A 25,837-nucleotide genomic window follows, 5' to 3' on the forward strand; every position below is an offset into this window, starting at 1 on the left:
ATGGAGAGTCTCAGATGTAACTCTGAACGTCCTTTGGCTAGAACTAACCTTCTCTAATGTTTCGCATTTTTAGTGTACATTTTAAGGCAGAGATTGGTGATGGTGGTAGAGCTTCTGAAGAGATGATGCTGGTGGATTTTGGAGCAGAAAAGGGAATTTTTACATCAACTTAAAGGGTGATAAACCAGCAAGGGTCAGAGACTGCCTTTGTGTGTTTTTCAGCACTGGGCACAGTGGGTACTGAAATTGGAAGAAAAGATGCCAAAAGAACAAACACAAAGCAGAAGGGGAAAACATCTTTATGTCTGCCAATCTCCAGGCAACTGAAGCCCACAGCTCCCCTCCTTCCCCCGTCCTCAGAGAGAGACTGACTGCTGCAGGACTTACAGGAATTGATCCTGACAATGACAGACAAGATCCAAGCCTCAAAAACCTTAGGAAAGAACAGCCTTGTAGAAATGGACTTAACAAAATAAATAACTTGTCCCAGGCCAGAATACAGACTTCTTGGATCCCAGATCACTGACACGATAGTCAGCAATGGCACTACTATCATGTCAGGGCAGCTGCTTGCTCATCCACACAAGAGGCTCAGAGCAGCTTTCAGAAGTGAGGACAAAAATCCCAGTCCAGGTGCAGCCCATCCTGCTGCAAGTCACAGCCACCAGCAAGATGCCAGCAGTACTCCCCTGCCATCTACTTGCATCAAAGGAAAGACGATGTGGAGAAACGCCACAATTTTATTTATGATAGTAAGAGCTGATGAGAATTATTTACACCCAGCAGTAATTCAGTTACAGCAAACCCTTGGGTACCCCATTTCTGTGCATCACCTGCAAATTACAGATGACGAGGGGTTTCTAATTGCAAGTCTCTGGTAAGCAGAAAAAAGCTTAGAGAGCTGGAAGTGAACTGGGCACCAGGATGCATGCACCCAGGGAACCTGAAAGACAGCCCGTGAGGCTTTGGTGTGCACAAGGGTGCTCCTTCATATGCTTTAAGCTCAAATTAATAAACCTGTTAAGAAAAACCTAATTTTATCAGAAGCTCTGCCTGCTCAGGAAACACACAACACTGAAGGTCCTGATCCCTTGGGACCATTGCTGTGTCCCAGCAGGTCACCAACGAGAGAGAGGTGTTTATGTGTAACCCTGACCTTGTCCATAATCATTTTACACTTACATGAACAACTCCCACAGGTTTTGGTGACTGCAGCCAGGTACCCACCAGGCCACCACTGCTCCCTGTTACAGAGCTCCATCAGCAGCCGCTTATCTCTTCACTGAAGTTCAGCAACTTCAACTAAAACCAGACACTGAGGGCAACCTTCAACTAACAAGTCAAAATTATTTCTGAAAGCCAGGCTGAATAAAAAGTATGGCATTTTAAAACAACCAATGGAAGCCCTTTCTTTACAAGCTTCCCCCACAGCAGGTGCCATTTTATACCCCCATGGTGTGGGGCATGTGCAATTGGTGCTAAGTGTGTGCAGCTGGGAGGCTCAGAGGCTGGGCAGTGCTGATGGCAGAAGCTCCAGCACCTGGGCTGGGGCAGCTTCACCCCTGCACCAGCTCAGCCCAGGGGCTGCTCTGTTGCCCAGGATGTGTTCTGTAATTATCCTCTGAAACATCTCAGGACAAAAACCCTTTTAAATTTCAGAACCAGAGATACTCTTACAGGCTTTGACACTGTTTGCCATGTTTTGGTGCATAGCAAAGTTGTCTTTTTTTTTTTTTTTCTCAGAGTTAAAATAAACTTTCTCTGCAGAGTGACCTGCAGCAGAAACAAGTGATTGTAAAGCACGAGAGCAGCAGCTGGGGTATATCCACCTGTGCTGGATGTGGCACTGCACAGGCACGATGCTGGTCCTTACCTGCTTCTGTCAAGAAACAGGCTGTCCTGGTCCAGTGCTGTCTACAGTATGTGCTTGCTACACATTCAGCTCAAACAGAAAATCTACCCTGTGAGCAGGTGCCAGCTGGAAAGCAAGCATCTTCAAAAACAAGTATTCCATCTCTCCTGCCTGATTGCCCTATTTTTAGAAAATAAATCAATGCTTTAAAACAGCAAAAGCATGTCTTGCCCAAATACAGCTTTTTTTATTCAAAAGATACATGACTAGCTTCAAGCTCTCCTCCTTCCCCTGCCATCCCAGGAAAGGAGAAGAAAAAAAAAAAAACCCAGAAGAGAAATGAAGTCAAATACGCTTTATTACTTATTAGGTGGTAATGTAATACCTTCTGACAAGCTGAACAGTTGTAGCAGACGGCTGTGGAAGTCACTACACGGCCTGTTTAGAACGAAAACAGGAATGAGAGACAGTTCTGAAAGGGAGTTTTTGAGCAGAGCTCAGCCATCCTACCATGCCCAAACCAAGTACTTTTATCCCGTTAATTTAGTGAATGAATCCCTCAGGGTCTCCAGCCATCTACCACTACAGCTCATTAGAGCCCAATATCCAACTTTTCATGTTGTATCACTGAAAGCACTTATGCTTAAAATGTAATTAAACTTAAAACAAACAAGATCTCTTTTCCTCCCTCTGCAACCCTGGGACCTGCCCCCCAGCCCCTGCCCATGTGGACAAAGGCACGCACCTCCGCGGCGTTATTTGGGAAAACACCGCACGCTTCCCCCACTTGACAGCGTGACATTTGCCCGACCGTTCAACCTGTGAGCAATTAGAAATCTAAATACCGGGTGTAATGCCCGGCTATTGGGATTTAAACTTGCAGATCTCTTACAAACGAGTAATGTGGTAAGCTTGCTGTCCGACGAGGTGTCTTATTGAAATATCCCAGGCTGGTTCGCTTGTCACAGCTGTCGTTTCAGCCATTTGCACTTACACTGTATTGCTTTCATTACAAAAATAGAAATTTGTGTCCTAAGTGCTGTTACATTACTAATGCTAAATATTTAATTCCCTGGGGTTCTAATTATGGTTGAGCACTGGCAACACTGATTCTACTTTTTAATAACAACTGTAAAAGCAATTTGAGCATTTTTCAATTAATTAAATACATAGTGTACGAGTAACCTCTTGTCATTTTGCCCTCCAGGACCTGAGATAATTTGTGTGGAATAAAATGTTTTGAAAATTAACTGATATACTAGTCTGATCATTGTTGTTCTATTAAATTATAGTCTGCCAAACGAGCGACATGTAATAGTTACATACAATACCGTTTCCTTATTTATGACGGCGTGGTGGTTTTTTGAAAAAACTTCTCCAGCGCGTTTCTAGAGAGCGCATCGGAGAGGCCTAATTAGCAGGAGATGGTCCCTGTACAGGAGCATCAGCAGACTTACAGTGGGGTGAGTCTTCAGCGATGAAAAACAAAGCCTCCCTCCATTCTTCAGACCTCAGTTTCACCTTCTTTCCCAGCTGAAATTAAAAGTGTTAATTAAATGACTTTCTCCTGCATAAACTCCTATGGATTAGTTAGTAGTTTACACTTTAACACATGGGAATTGACTCACAATATTAAAACATGCAAGTAGTTTAGAAACCAATTTTTTGTCTTCAACTTGCAGAACGCAGCATGAAAAGATCTGCCCCTAAAATGAGTTTGTTGGAATACATGGACAGTTAAAAATATCTAGCCTGCTCACACAGACGTCCAGGCAAAAAACTAACTTCTGCTGCATACCCAGCATGACAATAAAATTAAAAAGTAAATTTTCTGTTTATACAGTCCTAGAAGTTTAGAACACCGATACACAACAGCACCTTATGTATCCTGGCAAGGGGAACTAACCTCTTTTTCTCCATGTCCCACATTAAAAATAATGCAAAATCAATGGGGATGAATTAGAAAAAAAACCCAAATCTTGAAAATACTTTTTCCACATTTTTATTAGTAGCTGATGATTAAAGTTTTCAGCATGTATTTTGATAGTGCATTTTATTTTATAGTGTGCAATAATAGTAAGTCAGACATTGCATGAAAAGTGTTTGAGGTTTAAACATCCCAAAATACGCCGGTAAAAGTTTGATGGCTTTAGCCAAATAATTCAACAGTAAGGGCAACGTTCTACTCTGAAATCATACAAAATATCCATGATAGATAAGCAGCCAGTCCAGAGCGCACTACTAAGACTTTAACACTGTCAAAGGATTTCAGGAAGCAAAAACATCTTACTACCGTACGCTGGTACCACAGGCTTTCCAAGTCACAGTTGCTTGTGACTTAATTATTGCTATTTAAAAAGATTCCGGAAAAGGCATCTCCACCCACTGTGCTACTGCAATGAGGCTTTCTCTTTTAGCAGGGTAATGGAAATGGCAGCACTGTAAACTGGAAGCATTCACAAAAGAAGAAACAGCAGATTTCTGGTATCTTGCCTGGTTCCTGCAGCACCCCGCTCATCCTCCGGCTGCCTCTGGGCACCACTGCCACCATTGCTCACTGCAGGGCCATGAACCTGCTCAACCTCTGTGCACTTGGCACCACTTGGGTTTGAACGAGGTGGGGCTGTTTCTGACAGTGTCAGTCAGGCTCTGGGGTCACTCAAAAGAAGAACCTGTCCCTCCGATATTTTCTAAGACTGACCTCCTCTTTCAGGAAAGCACTTTGTGCCTGTATCTATACCAAGCACGGCCACTGATACCGCTGTGTGCATCTTGGAGCACTAGGTTCTCATCAAAACTCATGGAAGCGGAGTGTACTTGGCAGAGTTCTCCACATCATAGACCATGTAAACAAAATACAGTAAGGTGAGGTTAAAAAATGTTCTGATCTTGAAACTTGCATGTTTGTAAACTCTGCCTGAAATGAATAATTATAACTTTAAAAGAGACATATCAAAGATGCTTTAAAGATGTGAACAGTTAACAGGAAAGGCAGACTAACTGAACATGCTCAAACGGACATAAAATTGTTCCAATGCACTGGAAAAAGAAAGGAAAGGAATAGAAAAAGATCATATCACTAAAATTTACAATATTGGTAATTATATCTGTTCAATAGACTTTCTGAGGACACTTGTTTATAACATGTTTGGTCGCCACGTGTTGTAATTACAAGTTGACTTTTTCACAACTTGCAAAGCATTACACATGCGGAACATTGCACTCATCATACTAGTTAAAAGGAAAGCAAGCCTCAGTTTACATTTAGTAAGATTCCTTACTTGCTACTCCAAGACACTCACAGATTAAGAGCTGCAATTCAAACTAAGCAGGACTGCACCTCAGTTAAAAAAAAAAAAATAAAAAAAAAAAATTAAACTCCAGATTTCTTTTGGCACTAAGCAAATTGGGATTCTTGGTCAGTATTACAACACTATTTTTTCCCAAATAAAGACTAAATAGAATATACAATCATTGTCAAATAAAAGTGCTCAACTCTTAAGCATTTGTGCGTAGGTGTGTGTGTGCACACATAAAACATACATATGTACAAAATATGAAGAACACAAGCAATGTATTACAATAATAGCTCTCTTCTTAAAGATAGATTTGTATAACAGTGTAAAACTTGAAGTTATCTTTACTGCTATGGAAAGCTCCCCACTATCTCTAGGTGTCTGGCTTCAATAAATCCTGGAAATATTCTGCTCACATACTGATTTTTAAGGAATGGGCAGCATGTGTCAAATTCAATAAAAGCAGTACAGTTATTTAATCACCCCATTCAGCCAGCAGCTGCTTTAACGAAATATTTTTCTGAACATGTAAAAACGTAAAATACCCCCCAAAAAATCAGTCATCTATGTGCAGACTACTTAGCCTCTAACAATAATGGATATACTGAAGGACAAAAACGTGAGTCGTGCCAAGCCCGTAATTCTCAGTGACTGACTGTAAAGCACTTCTAGTCGGCATTAAGCTTTCAAAATTCTAACCCTAATCAATTGTAAACAAAGAAATAAAGACCTCAAGGTTGTTTTTAAAATCTTAAACACTAGCACAAAACATTAAATAATTTTTCTGTTTTTTTCTGATTCACACAGCATTCTTCCCAGGTAAAATACACACTTCGGCATGAAAACAGGCTAGTACATACAAGTTACAAAATAACACCTATTTAAACACATGAGCTAATTATACCTGGCATTTTGGACTTCAGTGGTAACATATTGCTTGCCATAGAGCAGAAAATATCACCGTTAGCCAAAACCAAAAGTGCATAAGATTCAGAAATCTAGGTGCAGACAACCTCACCACTTCTCCAAACGCTTATGCCCCCAAGTCTTTCCGTGGTACAGGAAAGCCAACATCATCTCCCCGGGCTGTAGAGAACCTGGAGACGTACAACTTGCACACATGTACTTCAGCTTTGGTGACAGCACAGCAACAAAAAGCCCATTAAAAAGAAAAAAGGCAGATAACCAGATGCGATCAACTTGCAACTGGTTTTGGTGGGGTTTTTTTGTAACATGCTAGCAAATGGGTGCCAGCTAACTAACCTTAGTAGAGAACAAACTTAATTTATACAGAGCAGGATGCTGTCAGATTATTTTAAACCTAAAAATTATTTCTAGCAGCAAGGCAAAATTACACTTCGTAGAAGACATTTGCTCTGAAATAAAAAAGTTGATGTGGTGTTTGATTATTTGGGGGTGGGGGGGTGGGAAGGAGGGGACGATGGATGAATGAAAGAAACCCACCTCACCTAAAGCCAATGAAACATAACACTCTGCAGAACCAAGCAGTCAGGTGAAGGAGTTTCTTTGAAAAAGGCACAGCATTACAAGCCAGGAACCTTGCCAAACTAGTTGTTAACCAATGCCCCTCCTCCCCGATCTTTTTTTAAAAAGAACCGTAAGCAACTTTGAGTAACTTTTCAGTGGAAGCTGCTATGCTGTGAAGATATTTGTTACACCGAGATGCCTTCCTCCTTTCCAAGGCAAAAGATGACCCAGTCTGACCCCAGATGTAGCAAAAGCCACAGAAGCCTGTGAAGAATTTCTCTACCCCACCCAGCCAGTTGTTCAAGCATATACCTCTATAAAAACATTTCATCTTCATTCAAAAGATAGAAGATCTACTATTCCCTTTCTAATCATTCCTAATGATTCATTGCTCTTATTAAAAGTTTGCACCTTAGAATTTGTCATTAACTGATTTTTATCTCTGTCTATTGTCAACACGTATTGCCTTGAAAATGTTTTGTTATGTCTGGAGTATGAAAACAGCCATATGAAATCAACTATCCCATTACAGATGCAATGATTATTTTCAGGAATGCACATTTTATTCAACCAAGTTTGAACTGAAGTTAAAGGAGTTAGAAAGTAACCATATAGTACCAGATAAAAAGGTAAACTATGTTTTGTCCAACATATTTGTGGAGAACATAGAAATTATGTGTATATAATAATAAACACATGATTATGTGCAGGATCCTGGTAGATTCATACCGAGTGCAGCAATCACCAAAGAGCCAGGAAGTCTAGTTGAAACCAACCTACTATTTAGAGTATTTATAGGAAAAAAAAATCTGTATTGTATTTTGTTTTCTTTTTAGCGCTGCATAAATAGTATGACAGTCTTAACTATAGTATTTGATCATTTTAAGTGTTTGGACATAAAATTTTACTCGTCGGCATAACACATCCACGGCAGTGCTCTACATAAGATGTTATTTTGCAATACTGGTTTAACTACGTATTACCACTTAAGTAGGGGAAAAGACTATTAGGCAATCACAAGCATTTCATTAAATATTTTAACTTTGGTACTACAATAGTCCATATTAAGAGAAAAGAATTATATGAATTATGGGCTGTCTCAAAGAGCTGTGGAGGCTCATTTCCCCTTAGTTCGTGGTCAGGGGAGACATCTGTAAGACCTCCTTTGGAGGAGGTACATCACTTCTGAACTCAGCACAGATGCCAAGAGCTCAGCTGCGGCTTGACCCCAGGCTGATGGCACAGTTCTCACAGCTAGAGACGCACCCACCTTCACCACAGAGCTGCAGAGATCGGATCAGGGGCAAGTTGAGGATTTTGGAAACTATGAGGCTGGCACTTTGCCTCCTTGAACTATGCACGCACCAACCACTACACTGCAAGCATAGACTAACGGCTAAGAAAGAGCTTAACTGAAGAGTCCAAAATTTTCTCAACATACAGCAGTACATGGCCAAGTTAACTCATAACTTGGCAGAAAAGCAATAGGCTTCACCCTCTGTCATATCACATCTACTTCTTTTTTATATATAATTTTAAAATATTAGCCACTTCTAAGTTGGTGCACATTCCCAAATCTCTTTATAGGCCTCCACCCTAAGACATGCCATGCCTCATCTCTTCACATCACTATTTTTCAGATCCACAGTTCAGGGAACAGCAGATGCAGGCTCCAGTCTGAACGCACTGTGATACAGTAGTGCTTCTGAGGATAAAACAGCCAGGGCCGGCAGTTCTTTGCCTGCAAAGCAGCTCCTTCCCCTTACACACCAGTTCCTTTCCAGACGTAGTACATTAATTTCCTCCCTTACACATGCGACATAAGAGGCCAGTGCATACTTCCTCTTTCTTTAGGTTAGGAACAGTTAAGAGATATTGGATGCAACACCAGCTGAGCTGGAGGTTCAGTCCTTTCTGTGACTGAACCAAGTTCCTTTCATCTAGCAGTGCCCCAAGAGGAGACACAAACCGAGTTGCTGCTCTCAGGTGTCTGACAGATCAGAAAGCCTCTTGTTCTTTGTGCACCCAAGCCATCTGTGGGACAGCACCTACACTCCACAGCCTTCTCTCAAGAAGGGTCAGTGTTGAAGGAGCTGTTTAGTGCACTGGTTTTACTCATTATGCCTTCCAGTGCTAGACATCATCCACACCATTCTGATTTTGGCACGGGGAACATCAAGAGCTTGGATGCCTCATTGGACTCCAGCATCGACTGAGGCAACATTGGCCAGAGAAGCAGCAATGGATGGGGCGGCCTCTTCTGCTGGAGGTGTTCTGCCCTCTTCGCTAAAGGCAGCTTAGGGCACCATGTATCAAACACAGTTCTCCAGAGGCATGTGGTGGTTGAGGCACCGTCTTTGATGAGTAAAGCACAACTCATTTGTACCATTCACACACCTTGACCAGATACATTTTTCTGAAACAGGTGTCCTATCACCTACACAAACTCACATCATGTCTCTCCACTCACACTGGCACACAAAAGGAATAAATCAAAGAGCCCAGTTTTATTTTATATTATTCAGTATGTCCCCAAAATGTGAATATTATACATGACAGAACTGCACAGCTTTCTAACACATCTAATTTTTACCACATCTTAGAGATGTAACTGCACCTGCTGAAAACACTACCCCACCAGCAGCTCCTCAACAACCCTCCTGTCAATGCACCACCTTCCCCAATACACCATCTGTGCATTCCCTGCCCTTTCATCAAAATGACCCAGGATGCTAGTTAACTAATATTTGATAACACGACTAACTTTAGCTGAAATAAGTCTGGCTGTGCTCAGGGAAACTGCTCAGTTTGCTTCCCTATCGGGACAATAACCTCCACGAGTGAGTGTGCAAGCAAGCATACATGAAGCTGCCTTCTTTAACTAGCACAGCTGCTGACAAAGGAGGCTGTATCTCTTGCCTTCTCTGAAGTTAATGCCAGCAGTTTAAAGCAGAGATGGGGGGGGCACACACAAAAAAACCCCATGAATCTTAAGTTACTCTAAAATTCTACTCCAAGGACACATTAGTTCCACTAAAGTCAAAGTATAAGCCAGACGCAATAGGTCAAGTTCTAATTGAAGAGATTGCAGAGAAAGTAAGAGCTAATAATTCTTAATTTGGCATAACATGACATTCCCAACAGCTTCTGTCTCTCCTTCCAGTAATTGTGTCTTGACAGTGTACATATTAAAAAAATCATTGCACAAAAGACATTTTCTGTTGGGAGGGAAAAAAAAAAAAAAAGAAAAAAGCAAAGCACCTTTCTTTGTAATAGTGTCATTCTGAAACTGAAGGTGCTTTCAGTTCCGAAAGGAATGATATGCCGATCAAAACACGAAAGGAACAAAACCTCATTCATTCCTTATTTGTTTAAGAATTAGTAAAAAGAAACATCTTTGCAGGAGGCTAAGGCAACAGCAATTCAGACAATAATAAACTGAGCATTGTAAGAATAACTATTCCATTGAATAAAAGAACTCTGGCAAGAAACTTTTCACATGGCATTCAACAGACATTCAAATAAATGAATGAAGCATGCAAGTTAAGTTATTTCAAAAATAAAGACTTTCCAGCGGTTTACCAGAATGACAACATTGTATAGAAAGATACAATAGCTCTTTGTAGCCTAAGAATTGTCAGCTTTATTTTACAAAGATGACTTCCAAAAGCATCTTGTCATGACACTAGAGTTTTGAGAAAGAAAAAACCTGTCATTTGATAAATAGATGAAATTAACTGTCATTAAAACCACTTAAGCACTCCTCCTTCCTGTTATCCTTCTCATCTCGACAGTAACTGATAAGAAGATTTCAGGGATGCTCAGTCATTGATGGCAGGACCTAGAAAAGAAACAATTTTGCACACAGTTATCATTTGCATTCACAGCTTCTAGTTATTGTATTTCACTAACCTGCACTTAATTGGCTTCCTTCTGCCACTGGCATGAGCACAATGGACCATCTACTTGATACAAATCTCCACACTCTGCTGCCACCTTATACCATGAAAATATTGTAGTGGTTGTATCCTATCATGTTAATAGTGCATGCTAAGGTAGCATTGACAAGGTCCTGCTATCCACCAACTATGAATACCAGCCAGTGCATCAGCCAGCAGGGATCAGGCATCACTCATTATCCAGCAGTTCATTACTCATGGGACATGGTCGAACTTGAAACTGGTGGATTTCTCCAACTTCTGGAAAATATACCACTTGTCTGCAGAAACATGCCACCAAAATAAGTGAAGGTCCAGATGCAACAGTTACAATAGAATTAGTGAAGATGCTACAACAGCATGGTTTCCCCAAAACCATTATCCAAGATTTTTTTCTGGCTAAGCAAGCAGCTTGTTTAAGAGGAAAGGAGGGCATGTACTGGCCAAAGAAAAAGACCCGAGTCTTGCATAAACAGACTAACTCCCGTGCATCCCCAGAAGGCAGTGTGCATGGCAACCCTACTTCCAACATACAAAGTAATTAATTGTATTCCCACATTAAAGCTACTGTGGCACACCTCCACTTTGGCAGATTCCTAGCTGGCTTTAATCTTCTCCATCTTCCACATGCCAGGTTCCTCACACCAGCTGGCCCTCAGTGACAGCTGAGTTTTTAATGCCATACAATGGCTTGATGCAAATGGGTTTTGCCCTTTCTTCCACCTTTCGCTAGACCTTGCTACCATTTAGTCACCGCACCAGTGTAACAACTACACTTTCTTCTACTGAACTACAGCTGCACATCTACTGATGTGACAATGGGAAGCAGGGGTCTTCATCCCTACAGAAATGTAGCTGCCTTTTTGGTTAGCAACTTGCATCCTTTTTCATGTCCAGGACAGAGCATATGGTCCTTCAAAGGGACATCAAAATAAATATGACAGGTCAGTGCAATCATCATACTGAATGAATTTAAATTATACTATATCTAAAATAAATTGTGTGCACATAATAAAGATTCAAATGACAAAAAAAAGTCCCCTACCCTTTATCCCTCTCTGAATTATTTATGAATTCTGCAACTCCAGCTGTTGCCACCAGCCCAAGGACATTACTTCATTTTGGAAATGACACTTCATATTAAAAGGTAAGTTAATAAAAAACCAAAACAAAACAAGGAGGACACTGTGGACCCTCCTTAAAGGCCACAGCAAAGCATAATACATCTTTTCCCAGCATTTACAAAGGAAAATAATCAACAGTCAATTCAGTTCATGTTTCTCAACTTGTTTCTGTAATTCCAGACACATATTTCAACACTCATGCATTAAATCAGCCATGCCTTTTCAACCATTGCAGTTAGGCAAGGCTCCCAAAGCATCCTGGATTTTCCTCATATTTTTTGAGGGTTATCTCTCTCTAACAGTTCACCATAAACCATATGCCCCCATACCAAAGACTCTGCGATACTATCGGCACTCAAGTTAGTTAAATCATCTAGTACATAATACGGTCATTCCAAGAAAACATGAATAACCTGCATTTATAGAATTGCTTTTGATAAAAGCAATTATTTGTTCATAAATTAAAACAAAAAGAAACAGCAACTTTAACATCTGTAGTTTAGGGCACAAATAATTGGTTTCAACTAAACATGACATTTAAATTAGCAAATTCTACGTAGTACTGTCTGCCCGCTTACAGACTGCCCTGATTCAGGTTCCATCCAATATTAGTTCTTAGATTTCAAACAAACAAACTGGGGAGGAGGGGGAAAGCTTAGCCAGTAAGAACAATTTCCACTGCCTACATTAATATGCCCTCCCTCCTCCCACACCCCTCCTATCAACTAAAACAAGTTCATAGTTTATCTGTAGAGCAGAGAACACGTAGGCAGAATAAATAGGAAAAAAAAATTTAAAAATCAATCATTGGTTTTAGTTGCCACCCTATTCATAGTGGAATCTGACAATTAAATAGGTATAGAGATCTGAATTGCTGAACTGTTGCACAGAAAACACCCACACCATTAACACTGCACCACTTTCGCACTACAAGAACATACTGAGACAGGGTCTTCATGTCAAGCCTGAACTGAACTGAAATGGGTCAAAATTTGCAAGCCCTCAAGTGTCAAGGGACATATGGATTATTAGCTAAATATTAGCTCTTCAGAATTTACCAACAACCTCTTCTCCACCACAAAGGAGATTATTCTGTTCTTACCCATGACCTTCATTTCAATGTTTTCTGCTTTTACTTTTACCTAACTGAGCAGCAACTGGGTTTATATTCTGCTCCCAGGAGATCCCAAATGTCACAAGAACTTTTAACTGTTTAGTGATTTTGGGATGTTATTTGTTTTGGTGTTTTTTTTTTTTCTCCTCCCTAGTCACCTGAAAGCTGACTAGCAATTGTGGCAGTTCTACCACTGAAAGGAGATGTGTGAATAAACTTAAGAGCTTCCAAGGTACCATTACCAGAAATCTCCAATATCACCCACAAAGCTTGCAAGCCATTTGTTAGCTTCATGCAGCTGAGAGTGCACCATTTGCCATTAGCTCCAAGCGCACAGTTCAGGCCTGAACCAGAACACCAGGCAGGCAAGTATTTAATATGCAAACTCATCTTTGGGAAAGGCAGTAAAGCAAGAGATGTTACCTGTCTTTCAAGTGAAACAAGCCAATGGCTTGCAAGCAGAGCACACTTCGGTTAAGCTGTCAGCAGCACCCCTAGCAGTATCTGCTTTTGTTCAGTTTGGTACCGCTGAGCTCAGTGTTATTCAGGAAAAGGAGATGTAGTTAAAACAAACGTTTATTTGCCCTTCAGTCTGCATCAGGCCTGGCACCCAGCCCTGAACAGTCTCCCTCTTCCTTGCTACTGTGGGAAAGCTACTGAAGGAGGTCCTTCCCTTCCCATCTCCTGCTGTTGGCCAAAGAAACAAAAGGTACAGAAACAAAAAGAACAGGTGGAGAACCTGGGATGTGTAAAATACCACTGAGCAGTTAAATGTTACCAGTTGAACCTTAATTTCCAAGAGCCTCAAATTCTCCTGTTGTCACTGCTATATATTTGAGGTTATTACTCCCTCGCCATTAATGATTCTCCAATATTTTGCTAATCCCAGGTGTTGTGCACAAACCCTCTCAAAATTACAATTATTTACAGTTGTAACCTGCTCAAATGTACATCACATTTTTCTGAAAATTAACAAATTAAAACAGGAACATATCTCACATTCCAGGGTTGCCATTTAACTCAATGCCACAGGTTCTTAAGTGCCTCCTGAAATACTTTCTAGCTATGCTAAAGGAATGACATTTGGAAAAATCACCTGTGTGCTGATAGGAAAACATCCTTCTGAAGATTTTCACAAGTTAGTTGGATGCAATTGAAGTCAGTCCTCAGAAAATAAGGGAAACTCTCTTCGTGCCCAAACATGCTCACTAAATGCTTCTGGCTATGACATTATTTCATAATTGACACATTATACACAAACACCTCAAAAACTATCTTTTTGCATGTCTGGATTACATAGCTATTTATACGCAGTGCTTTTGCAGAACCTTCCTAATGTTGCACGATAATCTCTAATACAAATGACCAACTGATCCTTTCAAATGATACTTTTTTTTAGCATCCAATATTTTAAATGTTAAAAAAAATTGTACCTCAACATTGTCTTTAATCTAATCCTTACCCTGGACAATTGGAAGTACATCCGTATTAATCTATTAGATGCTTTTCCACACCACACCTACGGCACTGCATAAATTATTGTAATTTAAATAAATTACTGCTTGAAAATTCTCATTTGGTAAGAAACATGCAGTGTTACAAGGCAGCGGAAAGAAAAATGTGCACTATGGTAACTAAGTTTTGTAACGGTATATCTCGGTTCTCATAAACCAGCTATTCTAAATTGTTAAAGGACAAGAATATTAGACCGGTCACATAGAACACACATCAATATGTCCAAGAAGTCAATAATATGAAATTAAATCTACAGTTTATTTAGATACATTTCCATGCCCATATATGCAGAATCCACTTCAAAAATGTCATTAGGCTGGCTGAAGAATATTATTGCAAAAGATACTAACACCAATAGTAGTTCTATCTCTGCCCTGGATAACTTGCATTTTTCTCTGTAAATGTCTGATCTGCTGAAATGCATTGAAGAAAAAGGACTTGGGAAAAAAAAAAAGAAAAAAAACAGTCAGAAAAAAACCTCAAGTTCTTTTGTTACATTATTCCGCATATTACTACTGTTTAAGGCTGACTTGTTTAAGACTGCACATTTCAACTACCTAACAGTAAAGAATGAAAAGCTTCTTGCTACAAGCTAAAAAGAAAGTCTTTACCATGCTCCTTGAAGAGCTCATTTTCACATTACTCAGGCTTCATTATGCTGAATCAATATTCGTTTAGTCACTGGGGTTATTGACATATTTTAAAATAAAAGTATACCCTTCAGCTACTGCACTCATTACGGGTAATTTGTCTTGTCAGGGAGCAGGGAATATTATCCCAGTCTTTCAGGGGCTGACAGCCCATGGAAATTCCTCCCCTTGGTTATAACTGTAAATAATTTTAAGGTAAAATATTGAAAAATCAATGACTGTTTCCTGCAATCTGTCACAAACAAATCAATCATAATCTGCACAGCCAGAGAGTATGATTTGAAGGAGATGAGAGCAGATGTAATTCTTGGCTGGAATTTCTCGTTTCAAAAATCACTGCACATAATGGTGTCATCATTTAAAAACTTAGCAGTCACTGCAACTGCCACTCATAACATCTAGTTGGACAAAACCGCAAGGAAGAGGAGGAGAGATGCCATTGCTGTTATGTAAACAAACACTATTTAAATGGTTGCAACATTATCAAATTTCACAGATACAACATCTAGGCTTGTCTCTCCACGGAAGTCCATGATGCTTTTCTTTCCCAAGGGAAGATTGTCTACAAATTAGCCTCCCAAAACGCAAAGCGTTTTAAAACAAAACTAGGCTTCACAAAAGGTAAGCAGTAATATCTGGTATTAATACTATTTCTAAAAATATTTAAATTTCATTTACTCCAAATTGCTCCTAACAGAATTACGCATCAAATACTGAAGAGATTAAGAAAGGAGAATTGTCTGAGGTACCTTTGTCTTTTTAAGAGCATAAGGATTTCAATGCTTCTTTGTCCTCTACATATTATATTTCACATCTAATTTTCATTAGGCACACACCGACTCAACTTTAGTGGAGGTAACCACTGCAGAGTACAGTGGAAAGAAAGTCATAACCTGCATAAATTAATTGATAATATATCTTCAACTTCCACTCAAAAAGATTAACTATTGTATATGGAATTACATTTTTTTATAAAGGATCAATTTATACATAAAGAATTAACTACTGTGCAGTCAAAACGCTATAAACGGATCTTTGTAAATGTGAATCATTTGTGTAAAACTAATCTGTTTTTATAGAGTAACACTAATGCTTGGACTGAAATTATTTCCTCATTTGACCCCCCACCTCACACCAGACTACGTTTTCACCCTGACACTACAGTGCGCGAGAGATTTCCATGCAGATCAGTCAAGACAAAAAAGCAGCAGATAGGATGGGATTGTTGTGCAACTCTAACTGTGGACCTAAGCTTGCGCTCCTTGTGCAAACAAAACTCACAAACGCTCATGGAGTGTTTCCCTCTGAAGTCTATAATTTGAGCTCTTAATCTTTAATGTGCAGAGCCCGTTATCACATATTCATTTTAATCACATTAACCTTACCAACTCATATTTCTGAATATTTATCTCACAACTGTTAGACCTCTCCAAGGTTCGCCTTCCTTTAAATCAGGCTTTAAGTCTATCTCCTACATGGAAAACACACATCTCTAATTCTTTATTGATACACATCAGAACCACTACTGTTTGTAGCAGCTGCACAGATCCTCTTTCTTAGCAAAATAAACTATTAAAAAAAAAAAGAAACTAAAGTCTTAGTCCAGAAGAAACAACTACTGCCTTAGAGGCTAACTAAGCGCAGGAAAACTACAAATACCAGGCGTGAAGTAAATCAGCTTAACCTGGGGAAAGGAGACTCTATTGTGAAAGGAAGCAGGAGGAGGCAGAGGGTGAGTAATCACTAAAAACAAGAGTAGCTCCTAGAAATGAGCTGCACTACTTCACTTTTTCCCTGGATGAGATCTATAATGAAGCTATCCGACAGAGAGACAGCCTCAGGCTCATCAGCCCTTTTAAATCTCCTCACTGGCCAACCGACATTCACAGAGGGAAGACCCTGTTTACTATGTTAAGCCATTCTGGGAGGGAGAAGCAATGTGCCATACTGAACACGTCAGCATCTCTCCCCAGTGCCATTCCCCTGAGCCAGGTTGTTATTTCTCGTGACAACCACCTAATTAGGTGGGTCAAGAATCACAGAAGATAGAAGAGATCCGTTCTTCCTACATGCCAGTTCTCCTATTTGTAAAAATGAAGGCAATGACTCTCCCCCTCCATTTTAAGGCACTTAATAAACATTAACAATAAAGCCAGTCACATCTCCCAGACAACACTGTCAGATATTTTCTTGCAATATTTGAGAACTATTGGGCTCAGGAGGAAGCTCCCACAAGTTCCAGACAGAAAAAAAGACTCGCAAATTCCATCCTTGGATGCAAGAGGTCACAGAGGGCTGCACCACCACAGACATTTTGCAACTGCTCCCCGACGAGGGAAGCCCTAAGAACAAAGAGCAGCACATGCTGCAGCACTGCAGATGTTTATGGAGAGTTCATGGGTCAGCACTATGAGTGCCATTTTTTGCTGGACAAAGCATTAAGATGCTGTAACAGCTAAGAGGACTGCAAAGGCTTTCTAGTTAAGAAGTTGAACTAGCTTCAATTTCTTGAATGAAAATGTATTTTTCTTCATTCCATCCTTCTCAAGAAACAAAAGAACTACAAGTTATGGAAAGAGCTTTAAAAAAAGGAAAGACACTGGCCTAAAAAAAAAACCTAGTAGTATTTCCTCTAGTACCCACCTCCTCGATTTACTACTCTTACTCATAATGCTCATTTAAGCCACTAATATATGTTCATTTATCTAATGCAGCTCCACATGACCACTGAACAATAAAGCAGTACAGTATTACTGATATTACACTATTATCAATATTCTACCTAATGATGCTTATAAAGTCTTCATATTTGGGTGTACAGAAAGAAGAATCCCACTCTGAAATAGCTCCTGCTTTCCAACTCTGTTCTTCCTTTCTTCAGAATTGCTTGGACCAGTCTCACTGAGCTCCTCTGGAGAGGATGAAAAAGAAAGAAAAGAGAGCATATTTATTACAGTGTGTGTCATCTGCACCACATGATTTTCATAACAGAAACAGGGCTAAAGCTGATGTATCTGAAAACATTAATTTGCATTTTGTTAGAGACAGAACCCAGTACCACAAAGGAAAGTGCCACTACTGTAACGCCTTACTTAATGAATCATAACATACACAAAACAAATTACTTACCATCAGCTCCGAATAGAACTTAATATGGTTAAAAAGAGCTGCAAGCCCAGACACATTCTGGCTTTGTGCAAGCTCTCTTCCTGTGTTTAGGTGAGTACAGGATAAGATGGACTACTGGATTAATTTTCCCCATCATGGACCTCACTGCTTCTGCTCTTGGGTGCATTATATAAAGGCAAAAAACGGACATATGGAGAACTGGGAAATGGAACAAAAGGATTGTATTTGTCACTAATTTAGACAGCAGGTTTCTCTTACAAACAAGGATTACAGACTGAGCAATGCAAGGGTTTCTTCACCCATCAATCTAGCAAGTTTGTTAAATCCCACAGACACTATTAGTACTGCATCCCACTGGATGGTGTTCAATCCTGTGTTTTCTAAGAGGCGTGCTATAAACAGGTGCCTACAGAAATCAAAGGTCTGTGGAATATGGAAATTTAATGGCATTTAGCTAATGAATCAGTAATAGCATTAATAACTTGCTTTTGCTCAAAAGCACAACAGTCAAAATATGTGAGCATGGACACCAATTTAAGTCTGAACATTTCTGAGAAAAGCAGAGGGTTCCAGTTAGGTAAATAGAGGCACAGAGGTTACATGAACAAGTCTAGGTCATAGGACGTGCCAGAAACTGAATGAGAAAACAGGCCCAGGTTTCAAGATTTCTAGTCCCCTCGCTACTACCAAGTCTTCCCATCACCTCATCAGCTAGTATAAAAGTCTCTCAGCCATTCTGCAGCCTCCTCTCAGAAAACGATCTGGGCAACCTCAGTTTAAATTTTGCTTAGGGACACAGTAGCACAGTGTATACCACAGAGAATATCAGCAGAATTTAACTGAGGCAGAAAATTAAACACTAAAAAAAAATTAAGAGAAAGCAAAGAGCAAAAAATACCTTAAAAATAACTTTTGAAACCTAGGCGTGACAGAGCTGTCCTCTTCCCAAGAGGCATTTTTATGGAACCTCATGCCTACAGAAGCCAGGAGAGGTAAGGTCCTCCCTAGACAACAACCAGGAAGTCAGCACAAAGTAGTTCTTGTGCCGTCAATACCATAGAAGTTATAGGCATCTTTTTATAATGACAGAGTATTCTTAATAAAAGCTTCAAGAAGGTTTTACAGCTGCATATTATCCAATGAAACCAGTAATAAACAGCACTGTAGCATTATTTAGTGCAACTCCAATACGCCAAGAGTCACAACCTCAGTTTTATTTATCACACAGGCTAAAATGTTAGTTCTTGGCTTTACAGTAGCAGCCAAGCCTGTAGCTATTTTATCCCAGCACACTGCCATCTGGATTTTGATACTTTGCCATGGGACATGAAAGAAGAGCATAGTTACTTAATACAACTTAATTGAAAACAGAGGACCTACATATTATATCATGTATTATTCTATATAAAATTAAATCTGAAGGGCATGAAAAGTTCTGTAAATGTCAGCAGAGACTATTTCAGAGGTAAATGCTGGGTTCTTGATCTGTGATAGAAATGCTGAGAAATACTGTAAAAAAGATGTGCTTATGAAAAGAAAAAGCTGGGTTTTGCTCTGTTGGGGGTAAAGAAAAAAGAACTCAGGAAGATGCACCTCCTTCAGGGAAAATAAGAAAGTGATCAGACGCAAGTTTATTAGTATAGTAAAGTCTCTGTTATGATGATCCACATTCACCTTGGAAGGTCTGACTGGCTTGCTTTTTCTCCCTCAAACAATGACTTATTAAAAAAATATTCTGGTTCTACAAATACATTCACTTTGATCTGCGGAAAACGTCTTCAAGAATCATTCGCACCTGCATTATCCATATCAAGGAACAGAAACTAAAAAGCTCCAATATTAATAAAAATCAGAAATTATGAAATTATGAAAAAGAGTTCTTTGGGTGTAAGACTAGAAAGGCTACTTGGCTTTATGTTTTCTCCTCAGAGAGGTAATGCCAAGCTCATGCAAACACTGGTTATAAGGAATGCAAATATATGTAAGTAAAGTAGATAAAAACCACAAACCCTTTTGAACACGACACTGCTATTAAAAGTCACCCACCTCTAACACCTATACTAGAGGCCAGATTCCTGCTATGGGAGCTCCCACCGTGCCGCAGCACCTGCGGTCGAAATGGAATTTGCCAGCATATGGAAAGCTACGGGCACATGCACATCCCATAAAACGGCACGGGGAGCCACAGCCATCCTCCTCACTGAGGTGCTCCTTTTTCACAATAAGGAGCTGACTAACAGTAGATGTGGCTTGCTTTAAGTGAAAAACCAGTTTAGACATGAAAGAGAGCACTTCTTCGTTTTTTCCACTAAAGTCAACCATTAGGAGAGTCTATTTTCTGCATATGCCTATGGAACTGTAAGCAAAATAAACCCTAAAGACATTCTTAGCTTAGTCCATATTATGCCAACAAATTCAAGCAAATCGTGCTATTTAAGTTAATTACAAGAAACTTCAAGGAAAATGAAATACGGTTTCAGGTTCTCCCATGATACTGTCAAGATCTTTGGAGTTACATGTTCAATACAGTAACTACATGCTTAAAAGGCTTGCCAGCTGCACTTCTGTATATGGTTTTATTCCACATAACAAACAGGTTTGCTGATGCACTGTTAAAAAAGGACTGAGACTGATAATCGAGTTTCTTTCAGCAGACAAAAAGTGATTTTACACAGAAAGGGTTGCTGAGAATAACAAAAGTCTATCTAAGCTACCTAACACCCAATTGCTAAACACAGAAAAGTTTTTCTAGGTGTTCAGGATTTTACACCTCAGTCTCAGGCTGCAAACACAGAGAGTGCTAATGAGTAGAGTCTCGGGAAAAGTAAGTGCAGGCAGAAGAAACAACAGAGAAGGGAAGGATGTCTTGCAGAGCTCTTCCCGAGATCACTCACCTAGGCTAAGAGCCACCAAACACCAGCACTTCCACTGCACGAACTGACCTTGTAACTCCCAGCACTTCATCCGAGGGAAGCCAGCAGCAACACAGACACAAGGATCTGCACGAAGGAGCCCCTAAGTTTTACTGCTGATGCTTCAGCCAATCTTTTAGATGCACTGTTTTAGCTCTTGTTCAGCTAATAATGTATTGATTTAACACAGAAAAACACAAGCCCCTCCTTCCTCTTTGTACACTGATTAGTTTCACTTCCATGGTAGTGCAAAGGTGAGAAATTTTTTTATCTTCATGCTTAAAATTATAAATATTCACATACATGTATTAGCAACTCATGCTAATAACAGAGCAAAATACTTCTAAATAAACACTGTATAAAACACCTCTTAGCAGATGTGTCCAGCAGCAATGTCCACTACCATCCGAGTCCTAGTATTTTGTTTATAGGGTCAGCTTTAAGCGGAAGAGAGTATCTGGAAGGGGGATTTTTTTTTTTGTTGAAGGATTCCCTTTAACATCACATACAGATCTCTTGGTAATATATTTGCAAATTGAAGTAGAGAAACAAATTACTCAGCGAGTGTCTACGGTTGGGCATTTTGATAAGGAAATATCAAAAAGGTTTTGAGAAAACAGCCTCCTTCTCATCTACCCCTGTAAAAAGAAAAAAAAAAGTTGAAATGATCTCCTAATGCATCTCCCTTCATAATTCATGTAGAAAGATGACATTTTCTCAGGATCTTAATTAAGATAATGATGAACACCTGTGTCGGCATTCTTTGACAAGACAGCATTATCCATCATAATCTTTTAAGTACCCTCAAAAAAACCCCAACAAAATCGTATGACGGAACCAATCTGTTGCCTCTTCTTGCACTAAGTTTTACATCTCAGACACACACAAGAACGATTAGATCTTTAAAGACTGCAATAAAAGCAGGATCGTTAGATTTTAAAGTTTCAACAGAAAGTAGCTATTAAAGTAATTAAATTAATGTGTATCATATACAAGACACCCAAGTTTAACTCTATCCACTACAAGCTACCTGCAACCAAACCACTTACAGTTAGAGCTTACCAACAGCTGCACTTTTACAATACAGCTTGCTATTACTTTCAAGATCACCCTGCCTCTTTTTGCCCCTCCTGGAAATAAAATATTCACAGCTGAACCCTATTATATTAGTTCATGCACTAATTTATTAAGTTATTTTTATGCTGTACCACATATGTTTGCACACCCTAAATGAAATTTATGCAAATGAAACCAGTGTAGAAAAATAAATATGCAAGTTCAAATATTGCTACATTTTGGGTCACCACATTTTGTGCAGTCATCTCAAATCCAAGTTCCCCTCATGTCAAAAACCCTGCTGGAGTCTGACTACTTAAGTAAGCAAAGACCATTATAAATAGCTTTGCAGGACCAGCCCATCAGACTGAAGGCTATAAAAACAGTTACTTTAATTATTTATTTCTACAAGCTGAATTTAAATTCACAAGCCTTAATTTAAATAAAGCGATGAGCGCAGAGCCAGCCTGTAAGTCCTACCCATCATTAAATAAGAACTGAATAGTAAATGTTTCTTCCATTAAATTAATGGTTTAGCTTCCTAGAAATTGTGAAAACAATAAAGTACAGAATTTTAATATCAACGTGCACTCATATCTTTTCACCGGCAGCTGCAAAGCAGACAAACACCTGATATCAAGAACTTATGCATACCTTCCAATGCACACACCTTCAGTAAAAATGCAGAGAAGCAGTAAATGTATCCTCAAGCCCCACATTTGTTAACCAAACTGAGGGAACTACATAAACAAGAGTCTTGAAGCAAACTTCTTATTTCCCTTTAACCAAAGAGCTGAAAAGTCCTGTGAAGCAGATTAGTCTTAGGCTTTCGCATTTTAGTATGCTTCTATAGGAGGAAAAAGTTGCTGTGACTGGTCATTCAGTAGAGCTATCAATGTGCAAATAAAGCAGAAAATAGAGACATCCTTAAGAAATGAGTCTCAAATTTGATATAAAGTGAAGGTGACAACCACAGCAATAGAACTATAAACTAAATGTTTTGATATCTTGAAGAATTATCTACAGTTCTTTTAAAGCTGCAGAGAATATAATAGTGGCATAACGTAGTGAGAATGTCGGTTTGATAGACACTTAAAATCCTGATGCCACAGGAGTCCTATTGCTACCATTTATTAATCAGCTCCAGTATTATGTTGCAATTCATGAAAGTACGCGTGAACTCAGCACAGTTACCAAAATGTATGCCTACAGAAGCAAGATCAATAGAACATCAGAAATAAAGAGGGCAACTTTACATGACATTAACCTTACCTCCTCCTCAAAAAAGTCAGATGCCATGGGAAGACGGCTAAAACCTCTGCTTCTCCCTACAGAGAAATAGGGAAGGGAAAGTGGTTACTCATTCAACTCACATATAAAATCAATGTTAAATGTATAAAGTTTACCGGATGATATCTCACTCCTCGAACAAGGAGTATTGTCAGCGAGCTATGACAGAAGCGCTTTTGAGTGGGAAAAGAAATGCGGCGCTTTAGAGCAACAGCTACAATTAACCCAGGGACAAGTATCAGTGACACCGTACAGCTGAAAACTGATGAAAGTGCACACCTGTGTGGATTGAGCATGTAAAAGAGCGTGCGATCCAGTGTTAGACCCTTCACGGTTACCGCAGCCACAACCCACGTGGATTTTAAAGAGAGGAAACACCGCACGCTTCCACGTTAAAAAAAAAAAAAAAAAAAAATTAAAAATGGGGGGAAAAAAAGAAAACGGGGAAACGCCAGGCAAAGCGCTGCTCGACAGCAGCGCCGAGGAAGGTGGCAAACGAGAACCCCCTCGCCTCGCGGGGCTCCCGCACGCCGCTCCCGTGATGGCCATCGCACCGCCAGGCCCGGCGCGGCAGCGCCCTCCGCCTGGGCGCGGGGGGGACACCGGCCCCGGGACCGCGGCCCAGACCGGCTCCGCTGCCGCCGCCGGGAGCTCCCCCCGCCCCGGCCGCGGGGCCCGGGGAGCCGGCGTGGAGCCGTGCGCGCGCGCGCGCAGGGTAGCGGCGATGCCCGGCCGGCAGGGGGCGCCCCAGCGCGGCGGGGCAGCGCCCCCACAGGGCCCCGCGGTCCCAACGTCCCGCCGCGCGGCGGGAGACGCTGCCGCTCCGCTTCTCACCTCGTCGGCCGGGGCGGGGCCGGCCCGGCCCGGCCCGACCCGCCGCCGCCATGCGCCGGGCTGGGCTGAGCTGAGCTGAGCTGAGCTGAGCCGGCCGCCTCGGCCCGCAGCGCCTCCGCGCGCCGTCCTGTCAGCACCGCTTCCGGACTCCCCAGCAACCACGCCGCCGCCCCTCCACACCCCCGCCTCCCTACGCTAAGGGACAGCTCCGTAGGCCAATGAAAGAAGGGGAGGACCCACGGCCGGAGGGAGGACAGCTAATCATGCGCCGGGAGGGGCGGGGGCGGGACTGGCGGGGCCACGGCCTACCGGGTAGTGTAGTGCGGGCCGCGCCCGCCCCTGGCGCTGCCTCGATCGTCCCGGGACACCTGGGAGAGGCCCCCCGCCCCCGGCCCCGTAGCGGGGCTGCGCGGGAAGGCTCAGCTCCTGCCCCGCCGTTTGGCCGCTGCCGCCGGGAGACGGAGCGCAGCGGTGTCGCCCCCCCGCCGTCCCGGGGAGCTCCTGCCCCGGCTCGCCCGTTTTAAAACACCCCCGACCTCCTGGCGTCTCAGCGTCCTGCCCGCCGAGGCCAGCGGCGAGAGGAATTAGGGCCGGAAGATGCAAACGTTACCGGATTAAAAAAAAAAAAAAAAAGCATAAATCTAATTAAATCTACCACCCTCCCCGGGCAGGGGCCCGCGGGTGCGAGGCGGGTCCCGCCCCGCGGGTCCCGGCGGCGCGGAGCCGCGGCGGAGGGCAGTGTCGACGGGAGCAGCGAGGGGAAAAAAGCGAGGAGGGAATAAATCGGGATATGTTCCTGTTGGGAAACATATCTGGTGGAATCAAAGGAGATTACATCTCCTGATCGGCGGGGATTTATCCCGCTTCATATGGTTTTAATCTGCTTTCGCCTCGATCCTTTTATGCGCCGAGGAGGGGGAGGATACCTGGTGTATTCCCCAGACCCGCGGGCGAACCCTCCCTCGGAGCGGGCTCTGCGGGCCCACCCCCGCTCCCCCCGCACGCCCCTTCTCCCGGGACCGGCGCTGGGAAAGACCAAGCCCCCCCTCACGCCCGGCTCCCGGCCCCCCGAGCCCCCCCGCGAAGCCGAACCCCACTCCTCGCCGGGCCCCGACGCTGCTCTCCCGGGACCTACCCCCCTGTAACAGGTCCGGCTGCGGGGCGGCCCCCGCCCCGACGGCGCGACCGGCCGCGCACCCTAGCGCGGCGGGACCGGGGCGGGTCGCGGAGCGGCGCTCCCCCGCCGAAGATCGCCTTTTTTGTTGTTTAGAAAAGAAAAAGTAACACCACCGCGCACCTCCCCACCCCCTCCCCCGTGTATTCCACCTCGGGTGATTTAGTGGAGGGAGGGGCAGGGGGCAGAGAGCAAGAGGAGGGGTGGCTGCGCAGAAGGGGAGCCGGGCGGATAATAAATCTTATTAAATATCTATTTTTTTTTTCATATACTGATTGGCTTGCATTCCGGCGCAGCGCGGCTCCGCACGGTATTTAGCACATGCAGAAAGTTGGAGCTGATCTTAAATGGCTCGGAGGTGACTGCAATCCAGGAGCCGGCGCACTTGAGCCTCTGAGCGCTGGGGAGGGCCGAGGGAAGCGCGGAGCCCTCCCGCTGGTTGGGCCCGGCCGCGGCAGCCCAGCG

The 25,837-nt window shown here is 42.0% G+C and overlaps 1 long non-coding RNA gene across 3 annotated transcripts; it reads right to left on the reverse strand.

The window, feature by feature from the left end:
- Nucleotides 1-2,192: 2,192 nt before the first annotated feature.
- LOC142061079 (uncharacterized) lies at nt 2,193-25,837 on the reverse strand. 3 transcript variants are annotated; one of them, XR_012662054.1, is made up of 8 exons: nt 24,199-25,103; nt 23,347-23,402; nt 21,001-21,656; nt 19,005-19,110; nt 18,107-18,304; nt 17,760-17,888; nt 3,310-10,477; nt 2,193-2,290 (listed from the first exon to the last, which is right to left on the reverse strand). It is a non-coding gene; the product is annotated as an uncharacterized LOC142061079 (long non-coding RNA). The 3 variants fall into 3 exon arrangements; XR_012662055.1 differs by lacking the exon at nt 24,199-25,103 and adding an exon at nt 25,334-25,837 and having other exon boundaries at nt 2,193-10,477; XR_012662056.1 differs by lacking the exons at nt 23,347-23,402; nt 24,199-25,103 and having other exon boundaries at nt 2,193-10,477; nt 21,001-21,105; nt 21,386-23,340.

This window comes from Phalacrocorax aristotelis, chromosome 8, assembly GCF_949628215.1.
Source record: "Phalacrocorax aristotelis chromosome 8, bGulAri2.1, whole genome shotgun sequence".
NCBI lineage: Eukaryota > Metazoa > Chordata > Aves > Suliformes > Phalacrocoracidae > Phalacrocorax > Phalacrocorax aristotelis.